Source organism: Schistocerca cancellata, chromosome 2, assembly GCF_023864275.1.
Source record: "Schistocerca cancellata isolate TAMUIC-IGC-003103 chromosome 2, iqSchCanc2.1, whole genome shotgun sequence".
NCBI classification, from domain to species: Eukaryota; Metazoa; Arthropoda; class Insecta; order Orthoptera; family Acrididae; genus Schistocerca; species Schistocerca cancellata.
The window spans coordinates 124,963,699-124,979,791 of NC_064627.1; positions in this window are offsets into that span (position 1 = coordinate 124,963,699).

Here is a 16,093-nt window from a genome sequence, read left to right on the forward strand (position 1 = left end):
TATCTGTTCCTTGTTTTTCACTTAATTTACTTTTTTATTATCCATTGGCTGAAAAGCAAATTGAATGTATAGCTGATAGATTTCTCCCCCTCCCCAGTATGTGGATGAAATAACAATAAAGAAAAAAAGAAGAACTTTGACGACTGTGCTTTGCACAATATGCGTAACACGAGATTTTCAAATTAATGACGCCCGTGTAGTTACATAACTTACTAGAGGTATAAGTTATGTTTGTGTAATGGTACATTCAATATAGTTACTGATTTGTGTTTCATTGTTTTTGCTATGATTCGTTGTTACGACTTCAGACACACTTCATGATGGGCATTGCCCGAAACTGGCAGTGTGAAAAATATAAAGTTTTATACACAACCTTGCGGAAAATTGTCGTTCTTCGCTATGCAAACGGAAAATAGTTCATGACATGAAACAGCACCCTTTATACTCTATTGAAGAATTTGCAACAATCATGAAACTGAGTGGAAAAAAATAGTATTCTTTTCACCTGTTATATATGTTCTTGTTGTGAGAAATTTTCTTCATATGTTGCATGAAAGAAACCTTACTTCTATTACGTATTTTTGACGTAGTCCGTTCGGTCATGACCTGTTAACGGCGAAGATCTATTAATAAAGTAATATGAGTGCCCCTCTGCGCTTACGACACATGTCCAAGCAGTAGTTAAATCCATACCAAATGTAGCAACATCATTTCAGTGGTCATCATAGCACCTTTGAGCCTGAGCTGTTGCTCTGTTCTTGGGAGTGGGGGAAGGTAAAAATTGTCATTAATGTACCCCCAGTGGAAAAAGTCATAAGGTTTTAGGGAAGATGACCTAGGGGGCCTAGCGAACAGGGCCACTTCATCTTCACCATTACGCCCAGTCCAGTAATGCGAAAACTCATCAGTTAGCTTCGAACATCGATGCTCCAACGCGGGGTGCCCCGTCCTGTTCGCAGATGAAATTCTCGGAACCAGCCGTCAGTTACGGAAAGAAATGCGACGCATCAAGGTATGAGGCACCTTCTACAGTCTTTTCACACAAGAAAAACGACCCACAGAGCTTCGTCAGTGACACTATACAGATAACACTAACCTTCGGTGAACCCCGTTTACGCTCCACAATTTCGTGAAGACTTACGCTGTCCCACACTGTGCCGATTACCCTTTCGAGATAAATGGAAGGTTGCTTCGTTGCCGAATATGATCTTGGAGGTGAAATGTTCATTCTCAAGTGGCGCTTGCATTATAATGCAAAAGTGAAGGTATCGGCCATAAAATTCCAGTTTTAATTCTTGCATGGACCACTGACCTTTTTTTATTGCGTACGGAACAGCCTTTCAGATTCCGCACGGTTCATAGTGGTTCATGGTGTGGGTTCCTGTAGTCATGTCCTAGTTCATGAACCACGGGCAACGTATGAGTGGCCAAGTAAGTGGTCCCGACAGTCGGGATACCAGTTACTTTGGAATAAGGCTGGGCATCTCGGACATATTCTGAGTCGTGGTCACCTTTGTGCTCATACGGCAAAGACTACCAAATCCCCGGTTAGTCCCTCAGCCGTTAGAGATAAAACCCAATGGGACTTGGGGCAAGTAAGGCTAGCAACCTGCTTCCCTGGTACTTTAAATATGATGCTGGCAACAATCAGAGCAAAATGCCTCGGACCTTTGGAGGTGACGGAGTCCCACCTCTAACTGACAAACCAGGGACTCCTAAGATAGGACTTGGCAAACAAATGGTAATGAGATGGGGAGCTATTAATATCAATGGGGGCTACTCTGGGAAGAAGGTAGAGCTGGCAGAGGCTGCAAGTAAGATGGGGCTGGACGTTTTAGCTGTTAGTGACATTCGGGTAAGGGGTGAGAAAGAAGAGGAAGTGGGAGAATACAAGGTCTAACTGTCAGGAGTCAAAGCAGGAATAGCACAATGGGGTGTAGGGCTTTACATCAGGAAAGAAATGGAACCCAGCGTAGTTGCAATAAGGTATGTAAACGAACGACTGATGTGGATAGATTTGACAGTGTCTAGCAAGAAAATTAGGATTGTGTCAATATATTCGCATTGTGAAGGGACAGATCAAGATAAGATGGATAGTTTTCATGAGGCACTCAGTGATGTAGTTGTTAGAGTAAAGGACAAGGACAGTGTTCTGCTCATGGGTGATTTTAACGCCAGGATTGGAAATCGAACAGAAGGGTATGAAAAGATTATGGGTAAATTTGGAGAGGATATGGAGGCCAACAGGAACGGGAAACAACTCTTGGATTTCTGTGCCAGTATGGGCTTAGTAATCACAAACTCGTTTTTTAAACATAAGAACATCCACCAGTATACTTGGGAAGGCAGGGGAACCAGATCTGTCATTGACTATATAATAACAGATCAGGAATTCAGGAAGGCTGTGAGGGACACACGTGTATTCAGGTGATTCTTTGATGACACTGATCATTATTTAATCTGCAGTGAAATTGGGATTGTGAGGCCGAAAGTGCAGGAGGTCAGGTCCATATGTAGGAGGATAAGAGTGGAGAAACTTCAGGATAAGGAAATCAGGCACAAGTACATAACAGCGATCTCAGAAAGGTACCAGTTAGTTGAATGTAGTCAATTACAGTCATTGGAAAATGAATGGACAAGGTACAGGGACACAGTACTAGAAGTGACTAAAGAATATCTTGGAACAGTAGTGTGTAAAAGTAGGTTGAAGCAAACAGCTTGGTGGAATGATACAGTCAGGACAGCCTGTAAAAGGAAAAAGAAGGCGTATCAAAAATGGCTACATACCAGAACCCAGGTAGACAGAGAAAGTTATGTTGAAGAAAGAAACAAAGCCAAACAGATAATTGCAGCATCCAAGAAGAAATCGTGGGAAGACTTTGGAAACAGGTTGGAGACTATCGGTCAAGCTGCTGGAAAACCATTCTGGAGTGTATTAGCAGTCTTCGAAAGGGAGGTAAGAAGGAAATGACAAGTATTTTGGACAGGTCAGGAAAACTGCTGGTGAATCCTGTGGATGCCTTGGGCAGATGGAGGGAATATTTTGAAGAGTTGCTCAATGTAGGTGAAAATGCGATCAGTAATGTATCAGATTTCGAGGTAGAATGGGATAGGAATGATGATGGAAATAGGATCACATTTGAGGAAGTGGAAAAATGGTCAATACATTGCAGTGCAATAAAGCGGCTGGGGTGGATGAAATTAAGTCGGAACTCATGAAATACAGTGGAATGTCAGGTCTTAAATGGCTACACAGGATAACTGAAATGGCCTGGGAGTTGGGACAGGTACCATCAGACTGGCCAAAAGCAATAATCACACCAATCTTTAAACATGGAAACAGAAAAGATTGTAAGAACTACAGAGGTATCTCTTTAATCAGCGTTGTGGGTAAAATCTTCTCAGGTATTGTTGAAAGGAAAGTGCGAGTATTAGTTGAGGACCAATTGGATGAAAATCAGTGTGGGTTTAGGCCTCTTAGAGATTGTCAGGACCAGATCTTTAGCTTACGGCAAATAATGGAGAAGTGTTATGAGTGGAACAGGGAATTGTATCTATGCTTTATAGATCTAGAAAAGGCATATGACCGGGTTCCTAGGAGGAAGTTATTGTCTGTTCTACAAGATTATGGAATTGGAGGCAAACTTTTGCAAGCAATTAAAGGTCTTTACATGGATAGTCAGGCAGCAGTTAGAGTTGACGGTAATTTGAGTTCATGGTTCAGAGTAGTTTCAGGGGTAAGACAAGGCTGCAACCTGTCTCCACTGTTGCTCATATTATTTATGGATCATATGTTGAAAACAATAGATTGGCTGGATGAGATTAAGATATGTGAACACAAAATAGGCAGTCTTGCATATGCGGATGACTTAGTTGTGATGGCAGATTCGATTGAAAGTTTGCAAAGTAATATTTCAGAGCTATATCAGAAATGTAAGGACTATGGTATGAAGATTAGCATCTCCAAACCGAAAGTAATTACAGTGGGAAAGAAATATAAACGGATTGAGTGCCAAATAGGAGGAACAAAATTAGAACAGGTGGACGGTTTCAAGTACTTAGGATGCATATTCTCACAGGAGAGCAACATAGTGAAAGAACTGGAAGCGAGGTGTAGCAAAGCTAATGCAGTGAGCGCTCAGCTACGATCTACTCTCTTCTGCAAGAAGGAAGTCAATACCAAGACTAAGTTATCTGTGCACCGTTCAATCTTTCGACCAACTTTGTTGTATGGGAGCGAAAGCTGGGTGGATTCAGGTTACCTTATCAACAAGGTTGAGGTTACGGATATGAAAGTAGCTAGGATGATTGCAGGTACTAGTAGATGGGAACAATGGCAGGAGGGTGTCCACAATGAGGAAATCAAAGAAAAACTGGGAATGAACTCTATAGATGTAGCAGTCAGAGCGAACAGGCTTAGATGGTGGGGTCATGTTACACGCATGGGAGAAGCAAGGTTACCCAAGAGACTCATGGATTCAGCAGCAGAGGGTAGGAGGAGTCGGGGCAGACCGAGGAGAAGGTACCTGGATTCGGTTAAGAATGATTTTGAAGTAATAGGTTTAACATCAGAAGAGGCACCAATGTTAGCACTGAATAGGGGATCATGGAGGAACTGAATAAGGGGGGCTATGCTCCAGACTGAACCCTGAAAGGCATAATCAGTCTTAAATGATGATGATGATGATTTCGGTCCATACTACCACTTCGCAAAATATGGAAAGGAAAGAGCTTGCAGTAGAAGACATTTGTTCCACAATATTGAAAATCAAGAGCATTTCATAGCTCTTAAGGTATGCGATTTAGTGCCCATGTTTACTGGGACACTTGTGCTTCTGTTATCGTGTACTTTCAGCAGTGTAAGTTTGCTCCATCATTTTTGATACACCCTGTATAGACCACTGAAAAGTGATGGATCATTTATTGTAACCCTATATTGTAAAATTCAATATTGTAGAAGATAGCTGGTTTCAAAAATGATACTATTTAATTACGAACACTTGATCAGAGCAAGCACGCGCAAATCTCTTGGTTCAAGAAATAACGTTACGTCCAGTTGCAAGATCTGCAGAAGTCAAATCGAACCACGATAAACTTCACAGATTATATAAAGGAAGGTGATAACATCTGGGAATTATATAAATACAGCACTTCAGTGACTTATTATGTCGATATCTAACACAACAGAAATAATATGAAGTGACATGCTTAGATGAACTGTTTTTTTTCCTTAGCGGAATAAAGTGTGGCGCTGAATTATCGCAACAGAAATGAGAAACGTGCTTTTCCTTGCTATGAATTCTTAATATATAATCTACTAGACCCGGTCAGTACACCACTGAAGCTTAAGCGCTTCACAGATAAGCGCTCATGAAAGGCAGTGAACCTCACATAATACTAGGTACAGAAAGTTGGTGGGAACCTGAATTGATAGCAGTGAAACTTTGGGGGAAAATTTAAGTGTAAATCGAAAGTATAGGCAAATCGGAAAAGGACGTGGTGTATTTGTTACAGTAGGCCGGAAACTCAGATCCACCATTGTAGAAAGTGAAGCTGCATATGAGACTGTTTGGCTAGACTCAGTATCAAGTGTGTGCATAAAATGATGATTGCATCATCCTGTTGCCCACCAGACTTATCTCTAGATGCATCCGAAAACTTTAGAGAAAAATTATGTTCACTTGTACTTACGTTCCAACACCATACGGTAATCATCGGTGGACACTTTACTGGAAAGGCCACGTTGGTTCAGTCTTGGGTAAAGCATGTGGCAGACTTCTGTTCATTGGTAGAAGTGTAATCAGTCTATAAAGGAGATTGCTTACAAATCACTTGTGGGATTGGTTCTTGAATAGTGCTCAAGTGTGTGGAACCCGTACCGGATAAGATTAAGAGGGGATACTGAAATTATGCTGAGAAGGGCAGCACGAAGTCTGTTAACAAAGTGTCAAGAACCGGCTTAAATGATTACTCTAGGATTATATTACAACCTCCTTCATATCGCTCACATAGAGATCGTGAAGAAAAGATCAGAATTCACTACAGGCCATTAAAATTGCTACACAACGAAGATGACCTGCTACAGACGCGAAATTTAACCGACAAGAAGAAGATGCTATGATATGCTAATGATTAGCTTTTCAGAGCATTCACACAAGGTTGGCGCCGATGACGACACCTACAACGTGCTGACATGAGGAACGTTTCCAACCGATTTCTCATACACAAAGAGCAGTTAACCGGCGTTGCCTGGTGAAACGTTGTTGTGATGCCTCGTGTAAGGAGGAGAAATGCGTACCATCACGTTTCCTACATTGATAAAGGTCGGATTGTAGCCTATCGCGATTGCAGTTTATCGTATTGCGAGATTTCTGCTCGCGTTGGTCGAGATCCAATGACTGTTAGCAGAATATGGAATCGGTGGGTTCAGGAGGATAATACGGATCGCCGTGCTGGATCCCAAAAAAAAAAAAGCAGTCGAAATGACAGGCATCTTATCCGCATGGCTGTAAAGGATCGTGCAGCCACGTCTCGATCCGTGAGTCAACAGATGGGGACGTTTGCAAGACAACAACCATCTTCACGAACAGTTCGACGACGCTTGCAGCAGCATGGACTATGAGGTCGGAGATCATTGCTGCTGTTACCCTTTACGCTGCATCGCAGACAGGAGCGCCTGCGATTGTGTACTCAACGACGAACCTGGGTGCACGAATGGCGAAACGTCATTTTTTCGGATGAATCCACGTGCTGGTTACAGCATCATTATGGTCGCATCCGTGTTTGGCGACATCGCGGTGAACGCACATTGGAAGCGTGTATTCGTCATCGCAATACTGGAGTATCACCTGGCGTGATGGTATGGGGTGCCATTGGTTATACGTCTCGGTCACCTCTTGTTCGCATTGACGGCACTTTGAACAGTGGACGTTACATTTCAGATGTGTTACGACCCGGGGCTCTACCCTTCATTCGATCCCTGCGAAACCCTACATTTCAGCAGGATAATGCACGACTGCATGTTGCAGGTCCTGTAAGGGCCTTTCTGGATACAGAAAATGTTCGACTGCTTCCCTGGCCAGCACATTCTCCAGATCTCCCACCAACTGAAATCGTCTGTTTAATGGTGCCCGATCAACTGGCTCGTCACAATACGCCAGTCACTACTCTTGATTAACTGTAGTATCCTGTTGAAGCTGCATGTGCCTATACATGCCATCCAAGCTTTGTCTGACTCAATGCCCATGCGTATCAAGGCCGTTATTACGGCTTGAGATGGTTGTTATGGGTTCTGATTTCTCAGGATCTAGTTCCCAAATTGCGTGAAAACGTAATCACATGTCAGTTCTAGTATAATACATTTGTCCAGGGAATACCCGTTTATCATCTGCATTTCTTCTTCGTGTAGCAATTTTAATTTCCAGTAGTGTAATTACTACACGCACGGACGCATTCGAACAATAATTCTTCCCGCGCTCCGTATGTGAATGAGACAGGAAAAAACCCTGATAACTTTTACAATAGAACACACCCTCTACGATGTACCGCACGGTGGTTTGCAGAGTATAGAAGTAGATGGCAATAATGGGTTGGTATATAAGTTCGTAGTGTTTTTAATAAGTTTCAGAAACACAACAGATACACATGATATATACTTTTACCATCATTAATATATTCTGAAGAATGACTTATCAACCCAATTCCTGCACAGCGTTTTTGGCGGTCTAGCAGAATGCAGGCGGTCTTTATCATGGAGTAGCATCACGCAGTCTTCCTGGTTGTTAATGTTTTACTACATTTCTGATGGAGAACAGCGGTTTTCCTTAGTACTCTAAGTCCGCAGCTCGTGGTCGTGCGGTAGCGTTCTCGCTTCCCACGCCCGGGTTCCCGGGTTCGATTCCCGGCGGGGTCAGGGATTTTTCTCTGCCTCGTGATGACTGGGTGTTGTGTGATGTCCTTAGGTTAGTTAGGTTTAAGTAGTTCTAAGTTCTAGGGGACTGATGACCATAGATGTTAAGGCCCATAGTGCTCAGAGCCATTTTTAGCCTTCCCCATTGCGTGCAAATTCCCACGAGGCTGCAGTTATCACAGTTCATCACATTTGCCAGTACTCGAGTAAAATGTCATGAAACATTGTGGATTAATGCGTCTAGCCGATTCTATTCAAACCTCGAAGGTATTCTTGAACTTGGAGAGCCACTAATGTCAGAATGATACTGCTTAAAAGGGAAAAATCATTTTCTTGCCGTGCTCTGTCCAACAGCATTATCCCCATATACAGCACAAAATTTTCTGGCTGCTTCCTCTGCTGTCGTCCCTGTATTGAACTCAGGCAGAAGAATATATCAGAAATGCTCCGATTTCTCCACTTGGCACTCGATTTTATAGCGTTCACAACTCCACTCACTATCTCCAGATGAAAAAATGACAATACATAAACAGCAACAGTGAACTACAAATTAGAAATGAGCGTCCATAAATAAAACTGTATCAACTCGAATAGCAACACGCAAAACAATAACGCTACGAAATTATGCACCATGTTAATAATTATCCTTCTTTAGCTCGTCGTGAAGTCTCCCACTGCATCGTAATCTTTCTGTTGTAGGCACTTCATGTATGTCAGCGTGGGAGAACATCTGCAAAATCTTGAAGCAAAAGCTACGGTTAAACAGCGGGCTTTAGTTCTGTGTCGGTGTATTTGGCGCGCTGACCTGAGTCTGTAGCAACAATATGTCTCGCGTTACTGAGTCCATGTCTGGTGCATAAATGTAATGTTTTCCAAATTCTCACCGTATTTTGTTGATTTGCTGGGTTCCACGGTAACTTAATTGCGTGCAAGGACGACGACGCTGTGTTATCTACTGCGATCTACAGTTGAGTTCAAAATTAAAGCAAAAAACTGCTATTTGCCCGACCTGTGTCTAATTTACGATATATCGTTAAGATCGTGTTTTGCACGGAAGATGGCATTCCGATCAACGGACAGCCACGCTGGCAATGACGTCAGAGCACCTATCAAGTGCTATAGTGTTTTCCGGGTAGTCTCACATCCATAATTGCAGTGTACACCGTCACAGACGGTGCAGTATGGCACAGAAAAGACGCCTACAGGCTATCTGCTGTGGAGGGCCACAGGAAGAATGGAAGCAGGAGAGTCGCATAGTGATGTGGTTCGATGGCTTAATGTGAATCGTTCTGTTGTTTCCCTGATGAGGTGACAGTTTATAGAGACCGAAACTTTATTCCGGAGACCAGGACAGGGCCGACAACATGTGACATCAGAAACAGTAGACCGTTATTTGGCTGTAAATCCACGACGGTACCGCCAAACTACCGCCCTGTAACTGGCATCTGACCTCGCGGCATCCCCTGGAAGTGTTGCATTGAGGCAAACGGTGTACAGAAACCTTTAGCAGAGTGACCTGTATTGTTGGAGACTTACTGTCTGTTGGCCTCTGGCTATTGTTTACAGAAGGTGAATCTCAATTTGATCTGGGTGTTCTGGAGATTCTCGTCGGATTGGCATCCGGAGGGCACGTGGAGAACGGTTTCGGGACGAAAACATTGTGGAATGAGACCGATGTCGAGCACGAGCCCATATGGTGAGGGGGGGGGGGGAGGTTGAACACTCGAACACCACGTTATGGAATTGTAAGGTTGCATCAGCAAGATTCAACTGCTGTTAGCTAGCGTGAGAACATCTTGGGATCTCATGCGCAGTTGCTGCGAGGTGCTGTGAGACCAGACTTCGTACTGGTGAACGATAATGCTCGGTTCATAGTGCACGGGGGTTGATGCTTTTGTGGAAACGGTAGATGCTGCATGCGTGGCGTGGTCTGCTCGCTCTCCCAATTTGGATCCCATAGAGCATGTCTGGGATGCACTAGAGAGACGGGTAGCATCACGTCAGGACTCACCAACCACTCTCCAAGAGTTGTGAGCAGCTGTGCAGGAAGAATGGGCGTTATTTCTTCAACAAGAGATTGATGACATCATTTACAGCATATCCAGTCGTTGTGAGGCGTGTATTGGTGCCAGAGGTAGTCACGCACCACACTGAGCACATTAATCAGTTATAAGAATGTGTGTGCAAATCCGGTAAATTGGAAAAAAACGAAGAACATTTTTGTCCATCGTTATGCATGTTGCAGCTGATTACGTTCTATATTGTTAACATTGTTTCTACTTTACTATCACTTGTTTATAATGTTTTGTGGCAAAATAAACGCAACCTTACCAAATTTCCGTTTGTTGCTTTAATTTTGGAGACCAGTGTACATCTTGTGGTGTCACCGCCAGACACCACACTTGCTAGGTGGTAGCCTTTAAATCGGCCGCTGTCCGTTAGTATACGTCGGACCCGCGTGTCGCCACTATCAGTGATTGCAGACCGAGCGCCGCCACACGGCAGGTCTAGAGAGACTTCCTACCACTCGCCCAGTTGTACAACCGACTTTGCTAGCGATGGTTCACTGACAAAATACGCTCTCATTTGCTGAGACGATAGTTAGCATAGCCTTCAGCTACGTCATTTGCTACGACCTAGCAAGGCGCGATTGCCAGTTACTATTGAGATTATGAATAATGTACCATCAAGAACGATGTTCACCATTTTGGATTAAAGTTACGTATTCCAGCAGCAACGTACGTTTTTTGCTAAAGTCTAATTTCCTTGTCCTGTTCCAGACCTCACGCCAGCCTGCGTGAGCTAAAACGCGTGCCTTTCGGCTTCCTCTAGTATACCAGGTTGGCTCTCCTGCCAACCCACAACACATCTGTACTGTGAAAGCTACGGTGAAGTATGTGACAGAGGGTACTTCTCATTGTACTACTAATTAGGTCCTTTTCCCGTTCAGTGTGCTTATGTAGCTGAAATGCCCTTAATCTTTGTGGGGATGTAGTGCATTCATGGATTCCTCACCACATACTGCTGCTTGAATTTTGGTAAGTTATGCAGGATAGTTAGCTCCTTTTACGTACGTCTGCCAGCTAAAGTTTTGCAGCATCTCTGTGACATGTTCTCATGGATGAAAGAAATCTGAGACCAAACCTGTTATTCTACCACATCCACATTTGGTCCTACATGTTGTTGTTCCCACACAGTTAATCAATATTCTAGGATGTGTCATATTAGCGTTTTGCAAGCAATATCCTTTGCAGACAGACTGAATTTTCCTGGTATGCTACCAATAAATAGAAATATCCCTCTATTTTACCTATGACTAGGCCTTATGAAACAATAAGTTACTGTGTAAGATGGCAAGAACTATGCCCCTTACAAGAAGTCATTAAAGATCACCTAACTCACGTTGAGTGAACAGTAGGGCTGAACAAAATGACTGACAAGGCACAATGCATCTTGTAGAGGGTGTAGTATGGACGTATTAGAATAATTAATGTCGGGCGATGGTTTTAAAGTAATTCACACGACATGAAAACTTTGTGGAAACCAGTCGATTTACTGGACGCTAGTTTATCCCAGGGAAGTGTTTAGAATTGACCATAGCTGGCTGGGGAACTGCAAAGGGAAGCGACAATAGGCAGCTTAGGGTGGTTCAAGCTCTGAGAAAGCGGTAACGCTGTGCGGCCTCCAGCCGCCTTAAGATGAGTGCCAGCATGGGTGGTTGACCCCGACCCAATGCTGCTGTACCGGGAAGCAGACGGAGAACTTGTACGCCTGTTGATAAATGTCTGGCGTCCCGTTTTCAGTGAAACATGCGAGAAAGCCGCGCAAAGCTACGGTGAAGCAGTCAACAGAGGCCAAAATATGCGTGTTCGTGACTATAGTAACTTCACGCTGAATTCGCGGTCCGCAGAGTCTGAAGCAAATCAGGTGAAGAGCGATAGAATGAAATACGCCGGCCTCCGATGGGAACGTAGGACCGAGGAATTTGAAGTACTCACCTGGGAGTCAGAATTCCGGAAAAAGTGGTGTTTGTGCAGACGCTAACCTTGATGAGTGGGCTGGGAGGAGCTAAATAGAAGACGTTGAGAGGAAGGGAAATTTTGTGGGAATTTGTTCACTTCCCAGAGCAGGCATTGGTCGGCGCTGGGAAGCGACGCACAATTAACGCGACTTGCGCTGCAATTGGTGTAAGTGATTTTGCTGGAGGGGAAACCGAGGTGAAGAGCGGACTGGGAGAAGTCCCCGCAGAGGTTTTCCGTTTGCAGCTTGCCTAGAGGGCAGACGTGGCATTCTTTACTCAGCTTGCCTGGGAAATAGTGAGCATCTCTGCAGTTTAGGACCTAGCAAATGGAACGATTGAGCTTGGAGATAGGAAGTTTTGGTTCAGCTATATACTGAGCAAGATAGCTAGGAGTGAATAGACGAGCGCAGCCTTGCAGCACCACGAGGTCGGCCGACGTGTGTATTCGGTGACATTGCGCCCTCTCCGGCCACTGATTAATTTGTTGGATCACGTTGGCATAGTTTCCACGATGGTTTCATGGGCCGTGTATTGTAGAATTCTTCTCGCACTTCGCATTACACCTGCGTCAGTCGATAGGAATTACTTTTGAGTTATCGCGCTTTACTCCACGCAAGCGCCATTTGTTACCACTGCCTGATAGGAGAGTCTTTTAATGTGATGATTGAAGGTCGGCAGTTAAAATAAATTTGTGCTAATCGACTGCAACTGTTTTCAATCAAGTAGTTGAAATCCCAAGTCACTTTCTTAATTAATTTTATGTACAACATTCGCGTCTGGTGTTCAATAGCTGAATATAACATCAATGTGCACCCCTTTTTAATTAAAAGTGATCAATTCTGAATAAATTAATGTCAACACTGCCACCGCAGTTCAATCAGGAGTCACAGGGCCATATTACTTTTTTGCGTTATCCGATTGCGGCAGTTTTGCGCTCTCTGTTGATCTGTTAGTCAATTAGTTGGCGTGAACACACGCCAAAACCAGCTAAGTGACGGGTGGGGTGTTACAACAGATAGCATTAGAGGGCGCATAACGCTGTTACCGAAAGTGCTACTGTGAGTGGATCCCATCCCATTTGGAATCCAGCGCACCGAATTCTGTTTTGCAATGCTTTAGCGCAATTGTTCCCAGTCCATACTGTCATATATGTGTCCCATCACACTACACATATACTCGACAATTAGCATATAGGAGGCACCCAATATAAGTAGAGACAATTTAAACACGGAGGTCCCTAACGGCAAAATACAGCCAAGTCAACATACCACCAAATTTTATTACTGCGTTCATGCCCTGTCTACAGTTGCTTTCAGAAGCCCAAGATAAATCTTGTACTAATCATTCACGAAGCAGAAGCCAAATCCTATGCAAATCATTTACTTTAAAATAGGTGCGCCATGAGCTATTCCTTGAGATGGAGGCACAACGACAGTCGAACAAGGTAACAGATATGCACCATCTCACCAATGTTCGACATCATTACACCCAACCCTTTCGATGAAAATATATCTGCACTACGCCACTTATGAGGACCTAGGAACTAATGTGTGTCACTGGTCTCCCTTGTCTCTAGCTTATTCACATAACTTATATTTACGTCAGTCCGCAGCTCGTGGTCTTGCAGTAGTGTTCTCACTTCCCACGCACGGGGTCCCGGGTTCGATTCCCGGCAGGGTCAGGGATTTTCTCTTTCTAGTTATGACTTGGGTGTTGTGTTGTCTTCATCATCAGCATTCATCCCCACTACGGTTGCAGGAAGGCAATGGCAAACCACCTCCGCTGGGACCTTGTCTAGTACGGCAGTGCGGTTCCCCCACATCATCCCTTATGCGCCTCGGAGGATGGGACCTCATCATCATTATATTTATGTCAACCATTCCGGAGCCAGTACCATCCTGCCCATCACTAGCCGTCAAGATTGGACTGAATAAAGTAATGAACCTCCTAAGATGACTGGAAGGCAGATAGACAGTCTTTGCCTTTATTTATTGATTACATCACTGACTCATTATAGCAACAAGACATACTCAATTCAAACGCCCAGCTGTTATTCGACAATTTTGTATCTCGACAGTAAACAGTGTTTTGGGCGGCAAGAAATGACGGTCCGTTGACGGCCGGCGTTCTCACCCATGTGGGACACCTCTGCTACTCACTGGCACTAATGGGTTGCCTGCTTTTCGCCGTTTTACAAAAGAGTTGTTTTCTCTCTCAATCATCCAACCTGGTGGCTGTTTCCAACCGCCTAAGACTACAGGCATGTTTGATGATTTCATAGTATTTGTATGAGGTGACGGATTCGATTTATAAGGTATTATACGAGGGCAGTTCAATAAGTAACGCAACACATTTTTTTTCTGAAACAGGGGTTGTTTTATTCAGCATTGAAATACACCAGGTTATTCCCCAATCTTTTAGCTACACAACACTATTTTTCTACGTAATCTCCATTCAATGCTACGGCCTTACGCCACCTTGAAATGAGGGCCTGTATGCCTGCACGGTACCATTCCACTGGTCGATGTCGGAGCCAACGTCGTACTGCATCAATAACTTCTTCATCATCCGCGTAGTGCCTCCCACGGATTGCATCCTTCATTGGGCCAAACATATAGAAATCCGGCGGTGCGAGATCGGGGCTGTAGGGTGCATGAGGAAGAACAGTCCACTGAAGTTTTGTGAGCTCCTCTTGTGTGAGGTCTTGCGTTGTCATGAAGAAGGAGAAGTTCGTTCAGATTTTTGTGCCTACGAACACGCTGAAGTCGTTTCTTCAATTTCTGAAGAGTAGCACAATACACTTCAGAGTTGCTCGTTTGACCATGGGGAAGGCTAAAAAATGGCTCTGAGCACTATGGGACTTAACATCTATGGTCATCAGTCCCCTAGAACTTAGAACTACTTAAACCTAACTAACCTAAGGACAGCACACAACACCCAGCCATCACGAGGCAGAGAAAATCCCTGACCCCGCCGGGAATCGAACCCGGGAACCCGGGCGTGGGAAGCGAGAACGCTACCGCACGACCACGAGATGCGGGCATAGCATGGGGAAGGACATCGAACAGAATAACCCCTTCAGCGTCCCAGAAGACTGTAACCATGACTTTACCGGCTGAGGGTATGGCTTTAAACTTTTTCTTGGTAGGGGAGTGGGAGTGGCGCCACTCCATTGATTGCCGTTTTGTTTCAGGTTCGAAGTGATGAACCCATGTTTCATCGCCCGTAACAATCTTTGACAAGAAATTGTCACCCTCAGCCACATGACGAGCAAGCAATTCCGCACAGATGGTTCTCCTTTGCTCTTTATGGTGTTCGGTTAGAGAACGAGGGACCCAGCGGGAACAAACCTTTGAATATCCCAACTGGTGAACAATTGTGACAGCACTACCAACAGAGATGTCAAGTTGAGCACTGAGTTGTTTGATGGTGATCCGTCGATCATCTCGAACGAATGTGTTCGCACGCTCCGCCATTGCAGGAGTCACAGCTGTGCACGGCCGGCCCGCACGCGGGAGATCAGACAGTCTTACTTGACCTTGAGGCGATGATGACACACGCTTTGCCCAACGACTCACCGTGCTTTTGTCCACTGCCAGATCACCGTAGACATTCTGCAAGCGCCTATGAATATCTGAGATGCCCTGGTTTTCCGCCAAAAGAAACTCGATCACTGCCTGTAGTTTGCAACACACATCCGTTACAGACGCCATTTTAACAGCTCCGTACAGCGCTGCCACCTGTCGGAAGTCAATGAAACTATACGAGACGAAGCGGGAATGTTTGAAAATATTCCACAAGAAATTTCCGTTTTTTTCAACCAAAATTGGCCGAGAAAAAAAAAAGTGTTGCATTACTTATTGAACTGCCCTCGTATTTTAACAATTGGATACAGTTTTTCGTTTTGAGTAGTTCAAAGTTTTAGAGTTGTGAACTTTCAAATCAAGGTGCCAATAGATGTTCTGATCTGAAATCTTACCAAAGTGTGACAATATTTATGCTCCTCCTTTCAGACAGTAATTCTTTCTGAAAAACGGCACATGTAAATAAGGTCTGAGGTTACTTTTGTACTCTACTGTATGCCATGCCCTTAATATACGACGACAACTCAAAAAGTAACAACAAAACAACAGTATTAAACGCAATTAACACGTCACTGGTTT